This window comes from Eubalaena glacialis, chromosome 2 (assembly GCF_028564815.1).
Source record: "Eubalaena glacialis isolate mEubGla1 chromosome 2, mEubGla1.1.hap2.+ XY, whole genome shotgun sequence".
NCBI lineage: Eukaryota > Metazoa > Chordata > Mammalia > Artiodactyla > Balaenidae > Eubalaena > Eubalaena glacialis.
Window position 1 is genome coordinate 152,980,010 of NC_083717.1, and position 16,625 is coordinate 152,996,634.

Below are 16,625 nucleotides of genomic sequence, written 5' to 3' on the forward strand. Positions count from 1 at the left end.
CATACAGCATGATTCTATTTCCATACTATTCTCAAAAGGACAAAATTATAGATATGTAGAACATATTGACGGTAGCCAAGGGTTAGAGACAGGGGTGAGTGCAGCTAAAAAGAAGTAGCATGAGGGAGTTCCTTGATGGTGATGAAACAGTATTGTATCTTGTGTATTGTGGTAGTGATTATATGAATCTACACAGGTGATAAAATTTCATAGAACTACACACACACACACACACACACACACACACACGAGTGCAACTTCCTGGTTTTGATATCACACTGTAGTTACCAGTGTTCTGAACTCTTTGTCTGGTAAATTGTTTATGTCTGTTTCATTACACTATAGCTATGTAAGATGATGACTGGGGAAAACCGGGTGAAGGGTACTATTTTTGCAACTTTCTGTGAGTTTATAATTATTTTCAAACAAAAAGTTAAATGAAGAAACAAAAATACATTTGCCCCTTTTATGTTGTATCTGGTATTATGATATCTGCTTACCTGGACAGGAAAAGTAATGATCAAATGATTTCAAGTTTCAACTATCTTTTTTTCTTTCTTCTTATCTGTATTTCTTATTTGTTTTGTGGTGAATACATATTATTAACATAATAAAAATAATGAGGAGATAAAGTAAAGGTTGGACTACTAATGTCAAGGTGGATTGAGGTGAGGGAAGAAGCAGCAGCAGAGATAGTGGCCACCAGAGAGACATCAGGGGCTGTATTTTTCAACGCAGGGCATAATGCATGCATAATGGACACCCCCCAATAGGTGCGCAATGATAGTTTACTGAATGAAAGAATGAACGTTCAAAAGGTGTTAGACACAAGTCAGAGCAGATGGAAAGAGGTTCAGAGAGAGGCTGGAAAGCCATCAGGTAGCAAATAGAATGGCTTCCAGGGCACATAACTGGAATCTGTTTAAAAAAAAAAGGACTGATAATCTCCAAATGTGGAAGAAATCTAGGTCAGAACTGTTTAGACCGGGCTTAAATGCTAAACAAAGTCTCATTGAGTTCAGAGAATAAACCACTTGGACCACTAATACTTCCTTGGAGCTGGTAAGCCAACATTGTGTCAGGTAGGAAGGTAGCTTTTTGTTCTAAAGAGCTAAGTGGGTCTACGATATGTTGAAGTCCTGCTAGGCATAGGTTCCATACCTTAGAGGAAAGACCAACATCCCATGTCTCTCAGAGCAGAACTGTGTGAGTTTCAAAAATGATCTGAGGGTTTCTTGGAGTAAGTCATTACCTTAATCCCACAGGTCAGGTTTAGCTCGTGCCAAGAGAAGAATGGAGATTGGATTCTTTGCTGGGCCTAAGTAACCTGAGATTGTCTGATGGGGACTTCCATTAGCCCTATATTCACTAAAGCTTGCCACACCACCAGCGATGGTTTGCACCTTGCCTCAGTGTCTTCGTGGATGCCAGGTGAGAGGCTCAGCCTGTGCCCCGTGCGTGGTGTGGGCTCTTCATCAGTCATGTGTGTCAACCACACAGGCACATTTCAGTGCTGCCTTCCCTCTTGTAGTAATTGTCATTATGTAAACAATCAATCTGAGTGCTAATACATGTAATTTCACTGAACTGGCAGTAATGAATCTTGAGTGTGCTGTTCCACAGACTTGCTTCTTTCCCAGGTGAGGGGCGGCAGTGATGAGCATCCCTTCTGTGGCCACACAGCGTCCACGGGTTTTCAAAGTCTTCAGAGGAGCACTTCAGTTTTCAGATCAGCACCCCTTTTCTTCATCAACTTTGAGTGAAAATCGTAATAAAACATACAACGGGTTGTAATGGAGAAGCAGCATACTGTAATTTGAGAGAAGAATTACAGATTTTTAGAATAATATTTGATGGTGCTTTGGAACTTTTTTTTTTTTTTTTAATTTATTTTTGGCTGTGTTGGGTCTTCGTTTCTGTGCGCAGGCTTTCTCTAGTTGCGGCCAGCGGGGGCTACTCTTCATCGCAGTGCGCGGGCTTCTCATTGTCGTGGCTTCTCTTGTTGCGGAGCACAGGCTCTACACGCGCAGGCTCAGTAGTTGTGGCTCACGGGCTTAGTTGCTCCGTGGCATGTGGGATCTTCCCAGACCAGGGCTCGAACCCGTGTCCTCTGCATTGGCAGGCAGATTCTTAACAACTGCGCCACCAGGGAAGCCCTGGAACATTTTTATGGTTGAACACTTATGTCCTGGGAGCAGGACTCTGTGAGCCTACCTACTTTTACCAACTAAGCCACCCAGTTTCACTTGTAGTCTGTGGTCAGTTGTCTTCACGGTCAGTCTCCTGGCTGAGACATATACGCAGATCTTCTGGTTCCAACCCTCGCATTTTAGAGTTCAGAGAAGCGGAGGCCACAGGTATAGGAGGGACAGAGCTGGTCCCAGAACGTGCCTCATCCTTCTCATTGCAGTGCCACTTCTCCCAGGCCGTGCACCACCTTTACAGGCTGCAGGACACCAGAGGACCAGGGACCAATTGTTAGGAGAGAGGCCAGGGGACAGTTAAAAGTGATATTACTTTGCAGCATTCAAAGCTGCGAGGAGTGATGGCAGCCAGATGTATTCATTCGATCCATTCAGTGATTATTCATCGAGTACTTTCTATGTGCCAGGGACTGGTTTAGGCACTTGGGAAACAGAAATGAACAAAATTGCAAAATTCCTCATCCTCATGGAGGTCACACTGTAGCAGAAGTAAAAGGAAACGCACAGTCCTAACTGTGTCCCAGTCCCGTCCTCAACGCTGTACGTATGTTAACTCATTGAATCCTCACAATGACCCTTTGAGGTCGGTACGATTGTTAATCACATGTTGCAGGTAAAGAAACTAAGGAACAGGGAATAAAAATTAAGAAACTTGCTCAAGGTCATGCAGCAAGTAAATAACCAGCCTAGGATCCAGCCCTAGCTATTTGGCTCTGAATTCCTGCTCTGAACCACTACACTTGACTGCCTGATTCATGAGTGAGGTTAGAGCCGTGGTTTTCTTTCTTTTTTTTTTTCTTTTCCTGTAAGCAGCGGAAGCCTCCCTCTTTTTAGAAATGAACTTCCATGTGGAGTACCAAAAAATAAAATAGTAAAAGTGGCCCTGTTCTGGATGAAGAGAATGGAGAGGGTGGGGAATTCAGATTGTTCTCGCTGGATGGCAGGAGCTGATCAATAGATGCCTGCTTCCAAAGAGCCTCTGCCCCTCCTCGGTTCCCACCCTGTTAGACCTGGCCCCCTGCACCAAGGCTTTAGAAAGAGCTGGAGTGGATGTACGGAAAATGGGACAACAGACATGTCTGGGTCAGCCCTGGGAGGTCAGAGGCGTTGTAGTATTAGTGCCAGCAGAATAACTCAGGAATTTTCAGTCTGTATCCCGACAGTGTGTGTTTGGGGGGCTCTCTCCCATCCTTTGAGAATAACTGATGCTGTGGTGCTTTTCTGTGACTGATGGCAGAGGGTCTTATAAGGGGAAGAGTGGGAGGTTGAAGGTACATTGAAAACCCGGGGATGCTTTTTTTCTTCTCTTCATTCCTTCTTTTGCCTCCTGCCTTGACTGTCTCTGGCCCTGCATGATGGAGCCACTGACAATGCCAGAAAGAGGCGTCACAGCTCTCGGGCTGATGGTGTGTATCCCTTTGAACATCCACTGAGGTCAAGTTTTACAGACTTCTAATGGCTACTGTGGCAGTATCGAGGCAATTGCCTTCTAGTGGCACCATTATTTCACCATCTCTTGAAAGAGTAGAATAAACATTACCCCTACTCTTCCCAAAGAACCTGCCCAAAGTTGCCAGATTCAAAGATTCAAAGGGCAGTTCCTGGGGTATTTTGTTTCAGAAAGTCCTGCAATGGAGCAGTTTATAAAGTCATTTTGCTAAGCCTTTCTTTTGCAGCCACTCCCATTCCCAGCCCTCAGTAATCAGCTGGAGGTTTGGAGATCACTTGCCCTGGCCAGCCTGGAGGTAGCTTTTCCCCAGCTACTCCTCCAGGTTCCTTTTCACTGGCCTCTGCTTTGAATTGTTAATTTCCTCTCTGAAGGCCCTGTCTGACTTTGTTAGCAGGTCTGACACTGTCTGGCTGCTTGCAAAGAGCAACTAGTGCCAATAAGGTGCCAGCACTCTTCCAGGCATGGGAGACATAAAGGGGAAAAAATCCTTTTTCTAACCTCAAGGTGCTCACAGTTTAGTGGGGAGACAGCCAGGTAAACACGAAATTACACCGTGGTGTGATATCGTATTGTAATTGTCAAAGGAAGGCTGTAGTGGGAATGGGACAGAAGGATGCCTCATGTGCTTGGGAGAAGCAGGGAAGGCTTTCTGAGCGAGGCAACCTAGAGCTGAGACTTGGAAGGAAAGGAAGAACTTCAGGGACATGTACATCAAGTTGGAAGAAAACCACCGCCAAGGGCTTTGTGGCATCACGCCACATGCCATATCTGAGGCACTGGGCTGTGTTACCAAAAGAGAGAGGCACTGGGTTCCTATTCCTACTTCTCTATAATCAGGACAATCAAAAGTCTTAGTTTAGAGGTTGATCATTGCTACCTTTGAATTCTCGCCAGAACCTCCTTGAGAACCGGTGCTTTTTAAAATTTCACTTTCCCCTCTTTCCCATCCCATCTCACCCCCAGGAACAAATATAATGACTTTGCCAATTAGCACTAAATAATGGGAGCTGAGTTGAACAATGAAAGAATAAAATGGGAAATAAAAGATGGAAATTAGCCAGCCAGACTGGGGAGAGCCTTCAATATCAGGCTAAGGAATGTGGGCTTTACTTGGTAGCAGAAGCAAGAATCTGATGAGGACTAAAATGTAGTGGAGACAAGTTGGAGCTAGAGAGAAGGTTTAGGCCATCATCAGTATGCTGCGAAACATTAGCTGAAAGCAGCCAGATGGTAAAAACTTCTCAGTGAAGAGAGAACCCGAAAAGAAAAGAAACGAGAGCTGCACATATAATCTTGAAGACACAACAGTGAGAGAGCAGACCCAGAAAAACCTATCTTAAAGCATTGGCTTCCACGTATGCGGGTATTAATAGCACCACCCACTCTGTCTGCTACTAGGAGTCATTGAAATAATGCAAGAAAAGTGCTTAACACCGTGCCTGGTGCAGAGCACTCAATAAATATTACTCTTCATTATTATTATACAAGAGTGATTTTTTTTTTTTTGCATTGAGATAAGGTCAACTGATGTACAAATACCAATTGTTAATATATGCATTGATGATTTGTTGCCCGGTAACTATGATTTTTGAAGTGACAAACTCATTTCAGTGTTTGCCTTTTAATTAAAATGGGTACTTCGGCATTTTAAAATTCATTTTTGAAGGAACTCCCTACTGAGCTGCAGCATCTCAGGCACAGCAGGGGTATACCACCATTTTTAAAAAGCCAGCTAACAATTAATGTCATAATTTTATATTTATCCTGCTAATTACGGCAAAGACAAATCCCAGTTTGTCCACGACTGTGCAAACAAACAAAGAAGGCTCAGCACCATGAGGCAAGTTACTTGCAAATTTGCATATTAATTACTGTTTACCACCTCTGCTCCTGTGGCTGATTACTTCTAACAAAGAGCAGCCGTATACAGTGGCTGGGATTGTCTGAGACAACCTGAAATGCAGCCTGCCACTCTCTGAGCAGGCTAGGAGAAGGCTGTGCTTACTAGTGGTGACATGACCAGAAGGGAACAGTCCACACTCCTGCCTCAAGGGATCTTTATGTGAAGAGCCATTAAGATTTCTGAGATGCATTTTATAAAGCATAACAGACAACAAAAGTGATCCTACAGATTCTCACTCAAATAAGACCATCTTTGCTTTAATGTACTTTGGAGCAGTATTATTCTTGATGTGTGCTATACAGTGTGAAAGATAATACCTATTTTTCTGTGTGTGCTTTGAAAGGTCACTCGTCCATTATGATTGAACTCTGGCTACAGCACCCTGGAGTAAAAGATTTCCTTAGAGTCATGAATCTACTTTCTTTCCTCAGTTTTGGTACCAGTTGCCAGGAGGACACGGTGCTCTGGGTAGAGACACCCAAAATCCAGTCCTGTTTTCTCCTGATGGTGTCGAATGGATTGGGACAGTCTTATGTCTGTCTAACCTGGGAAGGGACGTTTAGTGTGTATTGGAGAATTTTAACTTGGTTGTAATTGGAGACAAAAACCACATAAGTTGATTTAAAGACACTAAGCCTGAAAGAAATTCTTTGTGCTCACAATTCGGAATAAGCAAAAGCAGCCTCCCCTTGAGACAAAGTCCTGTCCAACAAAACCCTTGATGGAGGCAAGAGAAAAATCAATGGAAAAAATTTTAATGCTGACATAAGCATAATATATTATGCATGATAATCTTCAGACTTTGAAATCCACTTATAGGCAAACATTTGAAAAAGCAGGGGCTGCTTTACAAGGTGACTTCAGCTTCCTGTAGTTGTGTGAAAAATGTTCAAAGTGTAAGAACAGGACAACTCCTGTCTGTTTTTAGTCTCTGAAAGAAGAAAACAAATACTTGTATTGGTAATGGCTCAATAGCCACTCCTTAGGAAAGTCACAGTAATATTACAGTAATAATAACAATAATAATAGCTAACAGCTATCAAGTGCTTACTCTGTTCCAGGCGCTTAATATGCATGATCTCACTTAATCCTCAAAATGAAGAGGGTTTAATTTTTCATCCCCCTGAAAACAGCTGAAGAGACTGAAGCTCAGAGTGATTAAGAAACTTGCCCCAAATCACAAAAGCAGAAAGTGGAAGAGCTGGGATTTGAACCCAGGCAGACTGACTCTATAGGCCACCATGCTATGCTGCTTCTCATTTTATATGTGAGGAAGCTGTAGTTTATTTTCCTAATGCCCCAGGTTTTGTTGTAAAGTTGGAATTCTATTCCAGTTTTCTGAGCTCCAAAACTCATTATCTTTACATTCCTCCATGCTACCTTCCCTAATTAAAACAAAGCATTAGATTTGAAATATCCTCATATATTAGAGCAGAGGTCAGTGAACTAACTGACCAAATCTGCCCACTATCTGATTTTGTAAATAAAGTTTTATTGGAACACAGCCATGCCCACTTGTCTAAGGGTTATCTGTGGCTGCTTTTGTGTTACAGTTGAGTCATTGTGATAGTCAGTGTAAGGTCCACAGCCTAAAATATTTCCTGTCTAGCTGTTCACAGAAAAAGTTTGTGGGCTCATGACTTATATGAAACATTTCTTTTCTTTTTCCTAACTCACCTGTGGCCCAAGTCTTCAGCAGCAGCAGCTTTGAGCAAGAGAATAGGTGAAGTGATGACTAGCCTGGCTAACTGTGCTTATTTTAAATCTGAGAGTGTCTGGGACCAGTAGAAGGGGACAAGTGAGCATAAGGACAGAGGCTGTGGGTGGCTTGTTATTGGTCTTTGCTGTTTTCTCTCTACCTGTCCCAGAATCCCAAGAAAAACTATTCCCTCCTGTATCCCCAGCACCTTCAACACTGCCAGAGATATAGTGGGTACACAGTAGATAATTGTTGAATTAATAGTCAGAAATATCTTGGAATAGACCATGAATTCTGTCTCCAGTCAGTCTCCAGGATGGAGTTCAAGCTCCTTAGCCTGAGAGTTGCGATCCTGTCCCCTCCCCCTACGTATCATAACTCATCTGCCTATGCAACACTTTCTATTTTTTCAAGACTTAACTCCTGACCATTTGACCACTCAGGAAGGTCAGGTTTGCTAGGTGGGCCAGATCACAGCTGGCTTTGGAAGAGGACTGATGTGTTCAAAACGATGCTTATGATATGCAAAAGAACCTGTAGGGGGGAGAGACTAGAGGCTAAGGGATCAATTAGGAATCTATTTGAGGTGATAATTGTGTAGACAAGGGCAATGAGAATAGAGAGGAAAGGACAAATCGGAGAGACATTTGAAAGGAAGCATCTTCAGGAATTTGATGATTTAGTGATCTGAGGGATGAGGAAGAGGGAAGTGTAACAGAATAAGAATTTTAGTGTTAGGACTAGTAGATGTTGTTGTCATTGACAAAAATAGATACTCTTGGAAGAGAAGCAGGGTAAAGGGAGTGAGACAAAGTGTATCTGGAATTAAGATTGGGTTATCCTTCTGATAATACCTGTGTGGAATAGGATATGTGGCATTAGTGCCACTTTCGAGGTGAGGCCTAGAGATTTTGACCCAATAAGAATTGACAAACACAACATTGTAAATCAACTATACTCCAATAAAAACTTCAAAAATAAAAAAAAATAAGAATGGACAAACTGACTCATTGATTCATTCACTCAACAAATATTTGAGCAGGCATAGTGTGCCAGGCACAGTTCTAGGCCCTTGGGATATATCAGTGAACAAAATAAAGATCCCTGCTTTTATGGAACATGCATTCTAGCAAGAGAGACAGGCAATAAATAATGAACATAATAAATAAGTGTATAGTGTAATAATGTGTTAAGTGCTATGGAAAAAAGACAAGGTAAGGCAGGGCAAGGTGGCTGGAGGCTCTGGGGGCAGGTGAAGGCCTTTGCAATTTCCCAGTTAACATCTAGAGCTCTTTTTCTCTGATCAGTGGTTTGTTATTCATTTTCTGACCAAAGTGTCAGAAGAAAAAATTGTAGGGCATTGGCTACTGTGTGATATTTTAATAAAGATTCTTTGTATGCCACATCTGGTGGCAATTTAAAAAAAGGGAAACTTCTCATGGTTCCCATTTCCTGAATGAGTAGCACTGCAATGAAATTTCGATGAGTTGAGGCTGATAATTTTCAGCAATTTAAATGTGGTTGCCTTTCCTAGAAGGAAGAGCTTTGTTTGTAAACAGCTGGGTCAAAAGAAAACGTAGCCTCATTATTCACATTCTTCTGATAGGCTCCCAGTCAGAACATATGGGGCAGAAGGGATATACAGGGGCCTGAAACATAATCACCTAGCTTTGGGGTTTTGTTCTTTGTGATGATGGGGGAAAGGTAAAGAGCTAATTTCATTCTTTCTTAGAAGACAAGTTGGACGGGATGACAAAATTTTTGTAAAGACCGAGAATTCAAGCAATTACCTAGTGATGCATAGCAACATATCTGCATGCTTCCCTTCTTGGATTATTAAGGGTCAAAGTCCCCACTTGGGTCACACGCTAAACAGCTCTCAGTTTTCTGTGTTTCTTCAACAGGATATGATATGCCAAAGATCCACTTTAATTTCTACTGCCTTCCATTGCCAAGATGCTTATTTAGGGTCCTCAGAGGAGAGGGGATATTTAAAAAGGAAGGAGGGAGGAAAGAGAGGGTGACGTGGTTTGGACAGTGTCAGGAGACACAGTTGGTCCAGATTAAGAGAGTGGTATATGCGTTGTAATTCTAAAATGGCCTCAGCTCTATTGAAAATAGAGAAGCTTAATTCTTTGATGTGGAAATGAGCTAAAAGGGGAAGGAAAAGGTATACTTGTAAGCTCTGGGCTTTTTTTTTCTGTGTTGCTTTTCCTAAGCCAGTGAAATCCCCCAGGTGCAAAGGGCAGCCTGATGCTTGAAGGGACACCGGTCATGCAGCAGCCCCAGATTTCCCTCCCTTTGTAGCTGACTGAAGCAGCTGTAGCCACAGCAGTTGGCAAGGTAAGATCCTGGCTTCCTGGAAAAATCCTGAGAAGAACCCAGCGTCAGTCAGAGTATATTTGGGTCTTTTCCAGGTGCAGGTTGACTAGGAAGAGGGGCTTGAGGATGGAACAGTTTTTAACGTAAAACTTTCTGCGCTCAGAGAAGTGGGCTCACATGCATCCATCTTTGGAAATGAACCATTTTTTAAAAAAAATTTTATTGAAATATATTTGATTTACAATGTTGTGTTAGTTTCAGGTGTACGTCAAAGTGATTCAGTTACATGTATATATATTCTTTTTTTACATTCTCTTACATTAACGGTTATTACAAGATATTGAGTGTAGTTCCCTGTTCTCTATAGTAGGTCCTTGTGGTTATCTATTTTATATATAGTAGTGTGTATATTTTAATCCCAAACTCCTAATTTATCCAGCCCCCCCCCCCCCACTTTGGTAACCATAAGTTTGTTTTCTTTGTCTGGGAGTCTATTTCTGTTTTGTAAATAAGTTCATTTGTATCATTTTTTTAGATTCCACATACAAGCGATAGCATAGGAAAGGAAACATTTTCAGTTAGAAGAGCCCTCACCAAAGTATGTCTTCAGTGGAAATGCATTTGTTTAATATTACATTAGTGATTTCTACCCCTTATACCTACCCAATTCAACAAGCATTTTATTAAACTCCTAGTAGGTGCTTAGGACTCTGCGAGGTGCTACAAACTATCAGGAAGGAGTAAACTTGAATTAATGACAAAAGAAAATGAAACCATTTTTTAAGAATCTTCATAGGAATTCCATTATGGGAAGCAGTAAGAAAGCATGGATCCCACATTAGTGATACCCCCTGCCATTCCTCATCCTTATACGCAGCACACACACAAACACACACAGGTGTGCTCAGGTAGAAATGCTCTTTGGGTAAAAATACCCACAGCTTTTTACACAGTGCCAGTTGGCCTGGCTGGGCTACCCCATGGTGTCGTCTCATTGATGAAATGCTGATTAAGTTGCTTTGGGCTCCATAATGGACCAGTGGGTCATTCTCTGTTTCTTGTCAACTTCAAACAGGCTGGGCAGTCTGAGTTTGTTTTAACTCTACTGACCCCAAATGCCTTTTGTCTTTATCAGACTTTATTCTTATCTTTTCAGAAATGGAATGGTTCCTCTTTTTCCTGTTTCCTCAATATTTTCTGAAAAGACACAAACTTACAAAAGTTGTTTCTGAAAGTGGAGCTGACTGGAAAAGTACCCAATTTTGTTTCTAAATATCTATTTGTAGAATTTTCCAAAGCCAGTCCGTCAGAGACAGGGGATTCCATCTCGATCTACCTTGAAAGGCGATTGAATTAAACAAGCATTTGGTGAGTATCTGCTTTGTATCTGGCTTTGTTCTGAGGGAGTTAGAGAGGAAGTAGGATTTGTCCCTGCCCTTGAGGAGTTTAAAGTCAAATTGAATAAGAGGCAACACTAATTAAGCCAAGAATTTACTTATGAGTTTTTGAATTCACATTCTTGGCTTCAGTGTTTCTATGTATAATGGCCAAAAGGGTCCAGTAGTTTTAATCTTTGTATCATAGTAGATTTAGTTGTTCATGAAAAAAGGCCTCTCTACCCCAAATGAAGGAAACTCAGTCTAGACATTGGGGATGCTTTAACTAATTTTCAAGCTAATTTGGCTTAATTAGTTCTTTTCCTAATAGTACTTTGTTCCAGACTCTATGACTTTGAACATTAAGCACTCACCCAGCCACTTTCCCTGGAGAGGTAAAGCTGCATCAGGTATGAATCCAGTTCTCAGGGAGCTCACTGCCAAGCTCAGCAGGTGAGACAGAGCACGAGGGAAAAAGTCATTGGTGCACAAGAACAAGAACCACGGGACCAGTAACTGGGGTCTTGTCCTGAGAGGCTGTGAGAATCACTCCACTGCTTTTTCTTCAGGGTAACTTCATCTCCCCACATCATGATGTACTCTAAGGATTGTGGGAAATGCTTTGCCCCCTTTGGATGAAAGGTGTATTATATAAGGTCTGTAAGAGGTTTTTGGATACGTTTAGAAAAAAATAAGTGATAACAATGATAATAATATCTAGCATTTATTGAGTGCTTATTATACGCCTGGCATTAAACTAAAGATGGGAATACGGCTTTAATCTGTAACTCTATTTTATATCCGTTGAGCCCCAAATTATCAAAATATTTATTTCTAAATGTACCCTGTTCATAATCTGTGTTTAATTGTTAACCTGGGTGATGGTTTCGTGGGAATTCATCATACCATTCTCTCTACTTTTGTGTTTTGAAATTTTCCATAATCAGAGGCCATGCAAAAAAAAGGAAGGGGCCAAATAAACTTCATTAACCTAAATAATACCTCAGATAAATGATGGAGGCGAAGAAAGAAGGAAGTCAACCGTTCTACAGCATTTATAATGTGCCAGATCCTTCATATACTGTCTGTGACTTAACTGTGATCCCATTTTACAAATAAGGCAACTGAGGCTCAGAGAGATTAAAGGACTTTTTTAAGGAGTTGAACGCTGGCCAAAGCTTATGTATGCTGTTTCCAATGCACCATATTGCTCTACGGGTCCATATAGTTTCTAAGGGCAGGATCCCTGTGTTTCATCTTGGCAGCCTCAAGTGCCAGTGGGTGAAATCACAGTTCAAAACCAGATAAAATGTTTTGAAAACAATATGACATGTATGCTTTAGGAAAAATTTCAAAGCAATATATGAAAACTGGCAAAGCAATGGTTAATGATAATTTGTATCTGAGAGGAACATCCTTAAATGTCCATTCTCTGTGTGGGAGGGCACAAGCACGTATAACATTGGGGACTTTGGGGTAACCAACATTTATTTCCAGACATTTCACAACCTCTCTTTAAGGTTAGGTATAAGGCCCATTTCACAGATGAGTAAAACGAGGCTGAGAGAGGTCCAAGTTGGCAACACCAGTGTATCGTGGGCATTGCCGAGCCATGGAGTGGGGCGCAGCTGGCGTTCAAATCCAGCCTGGCCTGACGCTCAGCGTACATCCTCTCACCACAACAGTGAGTGCTATGTTAGAATCGGATTCTTTCTTCTGTGGAAACGGCATGTATTAAAGGTTAGAGAGGGTCAACCAAATTCCTCCATGGGGCCTGGGAGGGGGAAGAGTTGGGTGTGACAAAATGGCAGCGTTTCTTTATCACGAGGCAAAACTCCCCCCACTCTGTTTGGATTTAGTCTGCGCGGACCAAACTGAACAGAAGCGAATTGTCCCATCTGTTGTCAAAACCATCCTCCCTGACTTCAAAGAGTCGCGGCCCCGGAGGGAGAGACCCCCGGGGCGCAGAGGGAGATGGAAGCGGAGGCCCCCGGCCTCCCGTCAGCCGCTTCAGTCGCTGGGGGCTGGAGCCGCTGCCTGTCATCCCAGCTGACTCGTCTTTGAATCTGCGGCTCTTCGCCACCCCCTGGCTTCCCCTCCGCCCAAACAGACCCAAGGCCCGATTTCTGTTTGAAGTGGACGTGCTACTCTTCACACGGCGGGCGCTGCCGCGGAGGTGCAGCGGGATTAGAGGAAGCGGCTCCCTGTGGGGCGAGGCCACCTAAGCCTCAGGCGGCAGCCGGCGCTTTCAGCCGCTCTCGGGGCGATAATGGCATTCTGGACTTTTCCACAGGGGTCCTGAGGCCCCCGAGGGATCTTAATTAAAGTGGCTTTGTGGGTCTTGGAGGCAAACACCGGCCCAGAACTCAGGGTGGGAGCTCGTTATGAGTTCTGGTTCGGTTTCTCCCTGGCCTCAGAGAGTCTAGGTTCATAGGAGCAAAGGAAATGAAAGAACTGGACCTACTGTCTAAATCCTAAAGCAGAAACCTCTGCTTTCACCTGAATAACCAGAGCTCTCCAGCAAAGCATCACCTGGTCATTTCCCTTTGCTGGTGTAGAAATGATGATCGGGAAACCACACTGGAAATCGCTCAAAGTACCATGCATTGGAGCGAAGCTTTCTCCTTTCTGAGATTATTCTGAGGAAAAGGTAATAAACAGATCTGTAAGGAAATTAGTTATCTTAAAGTTTACTTACATATATTAGTTACTACCTTTTAATGAATGATATTTAGATGAAAATTTTGTTCTTTTGCTATAGATCAAGTATCTCCCTATAGACATTTCAAATGTAGCTCTAAGGAGAGTAAATATTTTTTAAAAAGATAATAAAAAGTTAAATATAAGATCCCCTTCTCTGTAAAAAACTTTTATAAAGATCAATAATTTTGAGGGGTGTGTGTGATTTCACTTGAGTATTACTTTTTGGATAGACTCATAGAATATATCTGCTTTGAAAATATTATTTTAAAAAAGAAAAATGAAGTGTGGGTGCTGTTTTTTAATACAATATCAATAATTATATTTACTTGTTAAAATGACACAATTTGACAGGATTAAAAGAAATATTAGCCTCCAAGGATAATTTATATTGATGCCTTTCTCTCTGTTCTTAAAATATGAAATTATTTACACATCCCACTATATTATTTTGCAAATTGTGGTAGTTTCACAATTTGGAAATCTATCTATCTATCTATCTATCTATATCTCTTACAGATGTGTGTAATTATTTAATTAGTGTCAGTTTACCTCCTAGACCTTAAGCTCCATGAAGGTAGGGACTATGTCTGATTTGTTTACCATTTTGTCCCCAGCTCCAGACATGTATTAGGTACTCAAATATCTGTTGAATACATGAATAATCACTCAAAGAGGTGCAATGTAATGATGATGGTATATATTTGATTTTATCTTATAAGAATGCCTGCTTTAAATTTTTTTCTCTTAATTAAGAGACTCAGGTTATACACTTGGACTTCGTGATTTTCACTAACGCTTATCTACAAAAAAATATGACTGAAAATGTTCTTTGGATTGTCAAATCAGATGTGCAATGGTTTGCCAGTTCATGGGATTGAAACTTTCAAATAATTGGTGACTGGTCCCAATAAATCAGAGTAAGGGCAAAAATCCACTAAATATAATTGTTTAAAGAGGCCACTTGTAATTGAAACACTTCTAAATTTTGCCTAGGGATGAAGTAGTCTTATTTCATGGTGTTGTTACCAGAGCAAGTAGTTCTAGGTAGGGTATTTGCACGGTTGCTATGCTGCGCTTTCCATCTGTAAAGATAACCAGCTGAAACGGCAGAGCTAAGGGACTAAAGTCCAAAGCTGGTGGAGACGTCAGTGATTGAGAGTGTGGGGAGCACCAGGCACTGCCAGACAGATGTGCTGGGGATCCACCCCCAAACTTCATGGAATCACCTTGCGCTCGCTCCTTCGACGGAAATCTGGTGCCGGGGAACTTCTTTCACAGTGCTGAAAAAGAGCTAAAAGATAACCTTTTCTTCCGGGAATAAGGATGCCTCTGGTTGTGCACGAGTCAGTGAGGGTGGAAGAAGCTGTTTCATAGCCTTGCAGACAAGACCAGCATTGTCAAAAGTTTGTTTCCGCTGCCATTCCCCGATTCCCCTCTGCCCTCAAAAGATTTGTAAAGTGGTCAGGGCCATGATGTTGCCCAGTTTTGCTACCAACCTTCTTTTCTCTTGATCTTTTGTTTCAATGTGTGCTTTCTTTCCCCTACGTGCTCACTGAAGCCTGATTGTGGGGTCAGGCTATAATTAGTTTATATATGAAGTTTAATTCACTGTGGCTCTTCTGGCATTAGACTCAGATGGGCTTTGATGTCTGGCTGGAGCTTTGATCCCAGTCCCTCGAATGGTGGTCATCACCCCAACTCAAAGGATTGCCCTTTATTTTTTTCCCTCCTATTTGGAGACAGCCTTTCCCAATTACATCATTTGTGTTTGGCCATAAAAGCTGCAAGGCATCATTTTGTTGCTTTGCTCTATAGCAAAACGTGCAGTTGATGCTCCTTACTTTGCTTGGCTGCAAAAGAATGTTCACTGCTGGATAAGGCATTTGTACAGTGATGCTCAGACTTTGTGAGGGTGCTGTTGGGAGTTGTTCTGCCCAAGGGCAAAGCGTCAGACTGTGTGATCTGAGGGACCCTTTCTGACTCTGCCCAGGAAATATCTTTAAGCATAAGCTACACGACTGTGATATATTCAGTCGAGACTCTTTTTCATGCTGGCGACTTTATCTTACTCTCCAGATCTTCCGGGCAGCAGATCCACCCCGTCTTTAATGTCACACTTTCTGAGCGTGGATTAGCAGCTTGTCTGAGAAGACAGAGGCCTCCAGGGAAAGCAAAAGAACTAAGGAGAGCTGAGCGATACTACAAAGAAGATGAAGTGGCATTAGAGGAAGAAGAAGCACCAGCACTTGCTTTAAAAAGAAAGGGAAAGAAAAATCAAATCGGGGGGTGGGGGGTGGGGGTGGGGGTGGGGGTGGGGGTGGGGGGACACTTCCCTGGTGGCGCAGTGGTTAAGGATCCGCCTGCCAATGCAGGGGACACGGGTTCAATCCCTGGTCCAGGAAGATCCCACATGCCGCGGAGCAACTAAGCCCCTGTGCCACAACTACTGAGCCTGAGCTCTAGAGCCCGCTACTGAAGCCCACGCGCTTAGAGCCCGTGCTCCATAACAAGAGAAGCCACCGCAATGAGAAGCCCGTGCACCGCAACGAAGAGTAGCCCCCGCTCGCCACAACTAGAGAAAGCCTGCGCGATGAAGACCCAACGCAGCCAAAAATAAATTAAAAAATAAATAAAAATTAAAAATTAAAAAAAAAAAACAATAGGGGGAAGTGAGATCCTCTCTCTGACAGGAGGGAGCAGTGAACAGTGGGTGATTACCTTCAACTGCGTCCCAAATACCTGCAACCAAAACAAAGAATCAAAGAGGAAAGAAAGCCAGAGGACTAAATTGGAGAGGAGAAAAATTGGCTGTTGGGTTAAGAAGAGAAGAGGGGCAACCCAACCAGGCACACTTAATCTGACGACATTGGGAGTTTTCCTGGAAAAACAATTATAGCATTGAGCTCCTTGCTTCTAACTTCACTTGACAGCCTGAGTTTGTTTTAATTGGCGCGTGAATGAGCAGCAT